This window comes from Zalophus californianus, chromosome 2 (assembly GCF_009762305.2).
Source record: "Zalophus californianus isolate mZalCal1 chromosome 2, mZalCal1.pri.v2, whole genome shotgun sequence".
NCBI classification, from domain to species: domain Eukaryota; kingdom Metazoa; phylum Chordata; class Mammalia; order Carnivora; family Otariidae; genus Zalophus; species Zalophus californianus.
The window spans coordinates 61,524,371-61,534,339 of NC_045596.1; positions in this window are offsets into that span (position 1 = coordinate 61,524,371).

Genomic DNA, 9,969 nt, shown 5'->3' on the forward strand with positions numbered 1-9,969 from the left:
GTGTTGCTGTCCCACACCTGCCTCGAGCACTTCTGCTCCCCTGAGACATGACTCCTTCTGCCCTGAAGCTACCTCTCTTCCTCTCTTTACTTCCACTGGCAGTGTTCCTTCCTAAAGCAAAACAAACAAACAAACCCCCAAAATGAGCGCCTTGCTAGGAACTGCCCTTCCTTCAGTCACTGCATTAGCTCATCCTCGTCTTCCTGCACAGGTCACCTCCCCCAGAGCCCTTCCCAATCATCTTGGATAGATCCATGTCCCACCTCCAGGCATCTCCAGGGATCTCTATTTGGGGAAGATTAAGTTCAAGATGCCCATTAGACATTAAAGTAGAGATGGCAAGCGGGCAATTGAATATAGAATTCAGAGCTTAACTTTCAGAGCACCTACCACTCACTATTAGAAGTAACTTACATATTTTTTCATTCTTGTGTGGCCCTCTCATGCAGAACCCTGGACTGCATCTTGTTCACCGTTAGCAAAGAGTTAGTTGTGCAGAGGACTTGGAATAACACAGAGTATTAGTTTCCTGGGCTGCTGTGATGCATTATCACAACCCCGGGTGGCTTAGAAGAGCAGAAATTGATTCCCTCACAGTTCTGGAGGCCAGACATTGGGAATCAAGGTGTTGGCAGAGCGACACTCCTTCTGGAATCTCTAGGAGAGAACCTTCTCCTCGTCCAGCTCCTGGTTACAATCCACATTCCTTGGCTTCTTAGGCTTGTGGCCACATCACTCCAATCGCAGGCTCTGTCTTCACAGAGTCCTCTCTTCTTCTGTATGGTTTCTCTTCTTCTGTCTCTTGCAAGGATATTTGTCATTGGATTTAGGCTCTGCTCAAATAATCCAGAAGGATCTGGTCATAACATCTTTAATTTAATTACATCTGCAAGCCTTCACCTTTTTACAAATAAGGTCACATCCTCAGGTTGCAGGAATTTGGACATATCTTTTTGAGGCCCATCATTCAACCTACTACACAAGGGAACAGGAAGAAGTTCTGGAATGTCTTTCTCCACATCCACCTTTTCTCCCTTTATTTTAGCTGTAACTTAAATTTCCTTCAAGATTCAGCTCAGTTGTCACCCATTCAAGGGAGCTATACTCCTAGGCCCAGTACATGCCCTTGCTAATATTCTGTTTTATTGTCCCTCTTCCCCAGTAGACCTCCCCCAGGCCATCGACCAAGACTTGGTCATCTCTCTGTCCCCAGCAAACACCATGGCACCCCCAGGCTCTTTGTAAAAGCTGGTAGGTTGAATAAACGACTGAACAAGAGATAGATTGGCAAAAGACCAAGGGGGGTTTTGAGTATTAATTTAAGACATTTGGATTTTATCTTTTAGATCACGGATGTCCAATAGTTTTAAAGCTGAGAAGTGATAGGATGAACTTGGCTTTCAAATATATCCTCTCTTTGGGAGAAATCTCACCATCAAATATTGTTTTACTTACCACTTTGAAATGGGTCATTCCTTCCGAGCCTTCCTGCGGAGCTCCAGTCTCACATTGCCAGCATTTTGGTGTGTCTATCCAGCCCCAAATTCAGCAGGTCCAGACCAGCCCTTATTAACCTTTCCTTCCCCCAAAGTCACTCTTCCTATATTATCAAGTTCACAGGCATCCAAACTGAACAACCTGAATTAATCCCAAACGCTTCCCTCACCCCCACTGCCAATTAGTCAGTAAGTCCTATCAACTCCATCTCCTGAAATTTATCTCAAATCCCTAGTCTTCTCTCTTCAACTCCGGTCCAGTCCTCCTGCTCATCTTATAAGCCTAAAAACTAGATCCGATCATGCCAATCTTATGTTAAAACAATAACAAAAAAGCTCCAAAACAACTCTGCAATAGTTCTTCGTTGCTTACAAGATCAAGGTCTTTAAGATCTGCCTATAAAGATCTACCTTTCTTCCCTATTCATTCACTCAACACGCGTGTATTGAATGCCTCCCGTGTATCTAGCACTGTGCTCACTGCCTTTATACGCTAGTGAGGGAAATGCCCCACACATATATAGATGGGCATGGGTGTTCTTACTTGGACTGTCCCATGTTGTAGGCAGTAAGGGCAGTACCTTAAGGGAAGATGCTACAGCTGGAAGGGGTTGATGATGGCATCCTCACCTGTTTGCTTTCAGTTTATACTATAGCTTTATTGGTATTCGTATGCTTTTTGAGTGTATTTACAGATTGTGTTATCTAGTTTTAAATTAATCTTCCCCAAGAGGGCAAATGATTTAAAAGAATTCTCAAAAGAAACTACAAATTAAAGATAATACTAAGTTTTAAGCCTAAGGGACTGGCTTAAAATTCATTACACCTAGTATGAGCCTTAAACAGCCTTAGATTAAAATAGTAGCCATCTAACCACATCTGACAAGAATTGGCCCCCAATTTTAAGATTATTGTAAAGAACATTTGAAATGGAGATTTATATTTTCTATTTTAAATGATGAGCTGCTCCTTAAGTGTGAATTGGGGTTTGAAGTGTTAGTTGGTAATAGTGTTAAAAGCCATCATGATTAGCAATATCATTTTTTTACTTTTTTAGCAATATACACGTAGACCTGATGTGACTATAATTTTTGTGTTTATAGAAGGATGGTTCACAAACATTCTGAAGTAGTGTATCATGCTTTTATTAGCTCTTACAGCCTTTCCTAATATTTCTCTCCTGGAGAAAGTAAAGCCCCTAGCCAAGCAAAAATAAATTTCTCAGTTTCGTATTGTTAGATATTCCAAAGTTAGAAAACAAATTCACGAGCTTTCAGTTCTCACTGTTTCTAACTACTCAATGTTCACCGTGGTCATGATTAGCAATGTCTTTCCAATTGCTTATTTTTCCTTATAATTTATATTTATCTTTGTTTTTATAATGTACATTAGTGCAATAGCACCACATATCCTTTTATTTTTTTAAACTAATTTTATTTTATTCTTATTATAAAGGTAAAACATGTTCATTATGGAAAGCTGCATATAGTTTTAAATAAATAAATTGCCTTGGGCTACATGTCATTCCCTAAACCTGTTCCATTTTTCCTATAGCTTTGTGCTTTTGTTACTCTTTTTTGTAGCCTGGCTTCTCCTCTCCATTTGGCAGGGTCCTAATGATGGTTCAAGACTTCTCCAGCAGCCAGAGGCACAAGTAATCCCTTTCCTCCCTGTTCCTTCAGGATTTACCTCTGTTACGTACTTTTCACCTCGGGTTGTACTTATCTTGTTAGCATCTTCCTAGTGGATTGTGAGTCTCCAGAAAGGAAGTAATGATTCTTAGTCTTTATTCATCCCTGATGCCATACGGCTGCTATTAGTGGGTGTTGCAGGTGTTAATTGAACTTAACCATCTCAAAACATTTGTTATCTTAAATCTCAAACCAATATGAAAGAGATAGAGAGAAACATATGAAATATAAAGAAACAAGAAACAGAAGGCTACAGATTTAAAGCAAGAGCCTTAATTCCCCAGCATTTTATAAGGATGATTCTCAAGGTATGGTCTGTAGGTCCTTCTGACAGACTGTGAATTTAACAAACGTCTGTCTTCATTCGTTACATGTGAAAGATGTGTAATTCCACAGATTTTTATTTTTGCAGGCAGCTAAGGGCTACTTAGTAATCTACTAAATGAGTCATTAAAATTTGATGTTTATAAACTACAATTGACACATATCTAAAGAGTGCTAAAGATTCTAATTTAGCTCTCTATTAAAAAGCCTGGCAGCCACAAAAATGCTTGGCAAATGCACATATGCAGATAGTTGGATTTCCCTCAGATTTCAAAAGGCCAATTTCTTGTGCATTATCACGAGTATATTGAGGTAGCTGAGGCTCTGATTATAGTTCTTCTTGCTTATTAATTGTATATTGCCATTAGTTTAGTTTCATCATTATCTATTTGTTCTTGTATGTACTCTGTGTGAACTTGGACAAGTTATTTGATTTTTCTGAGCCTCAGTTTTCTATCTCAAAAAGAGGGGAGGTGGTACGAGTACTTATCTTATTGGTTTGATGTGGGGAATCAATGAGTTGAGGCGTGTAGAGTGTTTTCGTAGGGTGGTACCTGGGACAAAGAGAAGGCACCCGGCACATAGTATATGATTATTAGTTAGGATTCAGTTCAGCTAAGAGTAACAGAAAACCAGTCACAGTAACTTATTAAGATAAAAGTTTCAGGGACACCTGGGTGGCTCAGTCTGTTAAGGGTCTGCCTTCAGCTCAGGTCATGATCCCAGGGTCCTGGGATCGAGCCCCGCATCAGGCTCCCTGCTCAGCGGGAAGCCTGCTTCTTCCTCTCCCTCTGCCTCCCTCTATCTATCTCTCTGTCTCTCATGAATAAAAAAAAAAAAAAGTTTCTTTCTTTACCCATGACCATGGGCAGCCCAGAGTTGGTATGATAGTGTGCAATCATCATATACCCACATTCCTCCCATCTTGTGCCACCATTTCTCAAGTGGGATCTCCAGGTCACAGTCTAGATGGCTGTTCCAGCACCATCCATCACATCTGCATTCCAGCAGATGGAAGGAAGGAAGGGGGGAAGGAAGAATTGACCCGTGCCAGGTCAAATAAAATCTTTTCCCTGGTTTTTGGAAATTGGAGCTAGGGCAAACTTATTAACATTGTTTATCAACTATACTCCAATTTTTAAAAAAAAAATGGAGCTGGAGGAAGAGTTTTAATTTCTTGGTGGGTGAAGAGACAAAATCCAGTGCTCTTCACATACTACTGGTAGGAATGTGAAACGGTGCTGCTACTTTGGAAAACAGTCGGCAACTCTTCAAAAGGTTAAATATAGAGATACCATGTGACACGGCAACTCTACTCCTACTCATATATCCAAGAGAAATGAAAACATGGTCACATAAAAACTTGTACCTGAATGTTCATAGCAACATTATTCATGATAGCCAGAAGGTAGCGACGGCTCTGGTGTCCATCAGCTGATAAATGGATAAACAAAATGTGATCTATCCCAAGGGGATGATGGAATATTAGTACTCAGTAAAAAGGAATGAAGTAAAGATTCATGCCACATGGATGAGCCTTGAAAATAGTATGCTGGTTGAAAGAAGCCAATCACAGAAGACCATATACTGTAGGATTCCATTTATACAAAATGGGCAGTGTAGGCAAATCCTTAGAGACAGAAAGTAGGTTACTGGTGGCTGGGGGAGGTGGGAATGATGAGCGACTGCTAATTGTATGGAGAAACTGAGTCCAATCACTTAGCCGTGATGTAATCAATCATATCTATGCAATAATGAAGCCTTGTTGAAAACTCTAAAGAGGTTCAGAGAACTTCCTGGTTCGTGAATATATCAGTGTACCGGGAGGGTGCACAAGCTTCCAGCCTTCCACATTTCAGACCTGGTCTTATGTGTCTCTTCTGTTTGGCCGATCCTGAGTTTTATCTCTTATAATAAAACAGTAATTAAAAGTATAGTGCTGGGCGCCTGGGTGGCTCAGATGGTTAAACGTCTGCCTTCGGCTCAGGTCATGATCCCAGGGTCCTGGGATCGAGTCCCGCATCGGGCTCCCTGCTCCTTGGGAGCCTGCTTCTCCCTCTACCTCTCTCTCTCTGTCTTTCATGAATAAATAAATAAAATCTTTAAAAAAAAATTAAAAAAAATAAAAGTATAGTGCTTTCCTGAGTTCTTTGAGTTATTCCAGGGAATTTTGAAACCTCAAGGGGAGATCCTAGAAAGCCACAGATTGGTAGTCAAGGTGGTCTATCAAGTACAGGCAGCCCTCTGGACTTGCAGCGGGTGTCTGCAGTGGGGGCAGTCTTGTGGGACTGAGCCCTTAACCTGTGGGGCCCACATGGTGTCAGATGTGAATGGAATTGTTAGGTGCCCATTTGGTGCTGGGGAATTGTTGGATTGCACTAGGGAAGGCGGCATTTACCAAGTGGGCCATGATCTAAAACGTTTGAGAACACTACAGGGAAGTACTTAGTACAAAAGCACCAAACTTTGCATATAGATAGAAGGTAGTAATCTTGCTACTTCGGGGCACTTCTTCAAGTGAGAGATAAAAGTATTGACATTTTTAGAGTTGAATTGTACTTTACAATACAAATGTTTACGAGGGGTACTTTTCAAAAGACACTTCTATTCTTATCAACTTTTTCAAAGATATAGAGGCCTGTTTACCCAAAATTATCTAGCGCAGATGTGTCTGAAGGTGAAAGGATGAAATTAGAGCTCTCTTTTAGTGATATGAGTAAATACATTTCCATCAGGAGGAATTTCCCTGGATCTTGAAACAAAACAGCCACTGCTATCCAAATAAGTCGGAATGCAACACATATTTCTTTCGGTAGATATTTTATTCCATTGATTCTTTTGGGAAAGTGGATTACGTCCATACTTGCTCTGTACCCTCCCTTCCTCTCTGGTCTCCTCCTTCTGTACCCTCCACGCCCAGATAGGGAGAAGGACATTCTTAGAAATTAATATACATGATGGCAGAAAGGCTCCAGAATTTTAAAGGGACAAGAAACAGTTCATTATGAAAAAAATTGCATCACTCTAAGCTTCAAAGCAATTCATGTGGCATCATGTAAACTAAATATTTATAAAATGAATATAAATAATGAGAAGACTTTTTAAAATAGTCACTGCAAAAACAGTACAGAAAATAGCTAGTCAATGTATGTGAACACAGGGCCTTTCTTATGAGGAGTCATATCATTATCATGTGTGACTGATCTTACTAAATCAGACTCTCCACATCCGGCATTAATTCATAAGTAAAAATTTTAATGAGAGGTTTGTCTCCCCCCTGGACACAAGCAATGGTTTTCTTGTTATTTCACAATGAGAATATTTACTTCATTGAATTAGTTACTCAAATCATGATAAAAACGGTATAAGACATTTTTTTTCTCATTTTAAAAGATTGCAGTTACAGTCTTATGATGGGTCTTTATAGGTTGCCTTTGTACTAGAGAAAACATCTTATGTTACTTTCCTAATATTTTAAAACTACAGGAGTCTCTGTTCATAGCACCTTGAGGAAATGGTGAACATGAATAAAATTATGTAGATAACTTTTAATTTGCTAACTGAGTAACACTTTATTTAGTTCGTCCAAAGTGGTTCCTGGAGACTGTTAACAAGTAAGTAGTTCATTTATTTTTAATTGCTAATTTAATTGCAGCTTCAATACTTCTATTCAGGAAATGACTTCATAGGAGAAAGTATTAGGCAACAAGAAGAGAAATAATCAAATATGTAATCATCTTTAAGATTCTTCCAGGCAGGGCTTATGATACTATTTACAAGAAATGAAGCCATTCTGTAATTGTAACTTTCAAGTGTAATGTGTATTATATTTGTAATAAAAATACATATGTATCTTTTTATCTCCTTAATGAGTTAAATATATTTACAAAAAGAGATGTGGGGTGTAGTAGAAAGAGCTCTGTATGGAAATCGAAGGTGTTGGTTCTAGGTCCTACTCTGAAACCATCCAGCTCTATAATCTCAGACTTACATATTAAGGTAGCCTTCCTGATTCCTGGGGAATGAATTCCATAATCTTCAGGGTGTGCCTACAACATGCACATGCTGTAGGAGTAGTCACGAGCATGGGATTGTAGTCACACTAAATGGATCTCCAGATCTGCCCCTTGCTTGCAGTGTAACCTTGGGCAGGTAACCTTTCTGAATTCCAGCTTATTAACTACAAAGCCAGGCTAATAATACTATAACTTTTTTTTTTTTTTTTTTACAACATCAGAGGGGAGAGGGTCAGAGGGAGAAGCAGGCTCCCCGCCGGGCTGGGAACCCAATGTGGGACTCGATCCCAAGGACTCTGGGACCACAGCCCGAGCCGAAGGCAGTCACCCAACCAACTGAGCCACCCAGGCGCCCTATAACAGACATTGTTGATGCCATGGCCCATTGCCCCTCAGCCCACTGCCACTGCACGGGACAGCTCCCTGGCTCTGTCTGCTGCCTACCCTCTGAGCCTGCCTCCATCTCCTTTACTACCCCTGGGCTTTTTCTGGGGCACGGGGCCTTGCACAGCTCAGAAGTACAGGGAGTTCATGTCTCCAAGTGCAAACCTCCACAAGTGAGAGAGTCTTCTTGACTCTCAGTGGGGCAATGTGGGACACATTCGTGAGTTCCTCAGTGTGTCTCCAACTAGATGGAGGCCCTGTTCCCCACAGTGGTAACCAGCTCATTAATCAACCCCATATTGGCTTTTCTCACCTACCTGTCTCACTTTTCCCACCCTCTGCTTTGTGCTTCCTGGAATCACCTCCCAAATAATCTATTTGCACACAATTTCTCGTCTCAGGTCTTGCTTTTGGTAATCCTATTCCACAACTGCTGTGATGATTAGTTGAGAACACGTGTATAGCACCTACTAGATCCTATAGGAAGATCCTAACAAATAGTAGTTATTATTATACCTGACAGTTGAAACAGAACTTCATGGGTCTCGGCAATGCTTAGATTGTGTTTCTACAGTTAAGCCAACATTGACATCCTGCTAAAGCATATTTACATAATTTTATGAGGTTATCTAAAATGCATAGAAAATGTTATAAGTGGTGAACCTTTAGGTATGATTAAAAATTTGGTATAGAGGCAGTGCCTGGCTGGCTCAGTCAGTAGAGCAGGTGACCCTTGATCTCAGGGTTGTGAGTTCAAGCCCCACATTTGGTGTAGAGCTTACTTAGAAAAAGGAGAAAAAATCTGGTATAGAAAAATAATATTCGGTAGGGATTTTTTGCGTTTTCTTTTCCCTTTCTCATTTCTCCTTTTCATTGTGTTTCTATATTGAGGTCAAAGTTTTACTTCTCTAAGAAATGTCATAAATTGAGTATACTATTTCCTTGAAGAAATAAGTAGAAGAGCACTAATAATATAAGAAACAGCCTGCGTATAAATATAAACCTTTTGACTCTATTCAGTGATTCCACAAGTGTTTAATCATGAAAAGGTCATTTATTTGACTTTATCTAACATGACAATTTTACCAAAGAATGCTAGAAACTTTGTATTTCTTTCAGTACTAGGATTAAATTTCTTTAATTATTTCTTAGTCTATATCTTTGTACCCCTGAAACAAATAGTACATTATATGTTACTTAATTGAATTTAAATTAAAAAAATGCTAGAAAGTTTGTATTTCTTTCCATACTGGGATTGAATTTCTTTAATTATTTCTTAGTCTATATCTTTCCTAGACAAGTGTATTTAACAAGTATGCTGTTGTTTGCTGTCAATATGTCCCTATTCAATTTAAGCTGCATTCACGGGGCACCTAGGTGGCTCAGTCAGTTAAGTGTCTGCCTTCAGCTCAGGTCATGGTCTTAGGGTCCTGGGATTGGGCCCTGAGTTGGGGTGGGAGTGAATCCCTGCTTAGCAGGAGATCTGTTTCTCCCTCTCCCTCTGCCCCTCCCCACCATTCGTGCTCTCTCTCTCTCAAATAAATAAATAAATAAAATCTTTATAAATTAATAAATAAATACATTAATTAATAAAAATAAATGCATTCTTGTGGGGGGGCGTCTGGGTGGCTCACTTGGTTAAGTGTCCAACTCTTGATCACGGTTCAGGTCTTGATCTCGGGGTCGTGAGTTCAAGCCCCACAACGGGCTCCATGCTGGCCATGGGGCCTACTTAAAACAAATAAAATAAAATGCATTCTTGTCTTATCTGGTAGTTCTAAAAAAATGATGAAATGGAATAGAATGAATCTTGTAACAAGCAGCTGTAGGTATGTCAATACAACAAGTTCTTAATTACACATGCTAACTGAAAAGACTACTGTAGGACTTCTGGATTTATCTGAACAGGCTTAAATCCTCTGGGCTTTCTCTAAGACCCGAAGGGCATCCCTTGGGAAGAGCCAGGTATATGCAAAGGGAATAATTTTTCTTCTATTTTTTAAAATTTATTTTTATTTTGAGATATAATTGACATATAACATTGTGTACATTTAAGGT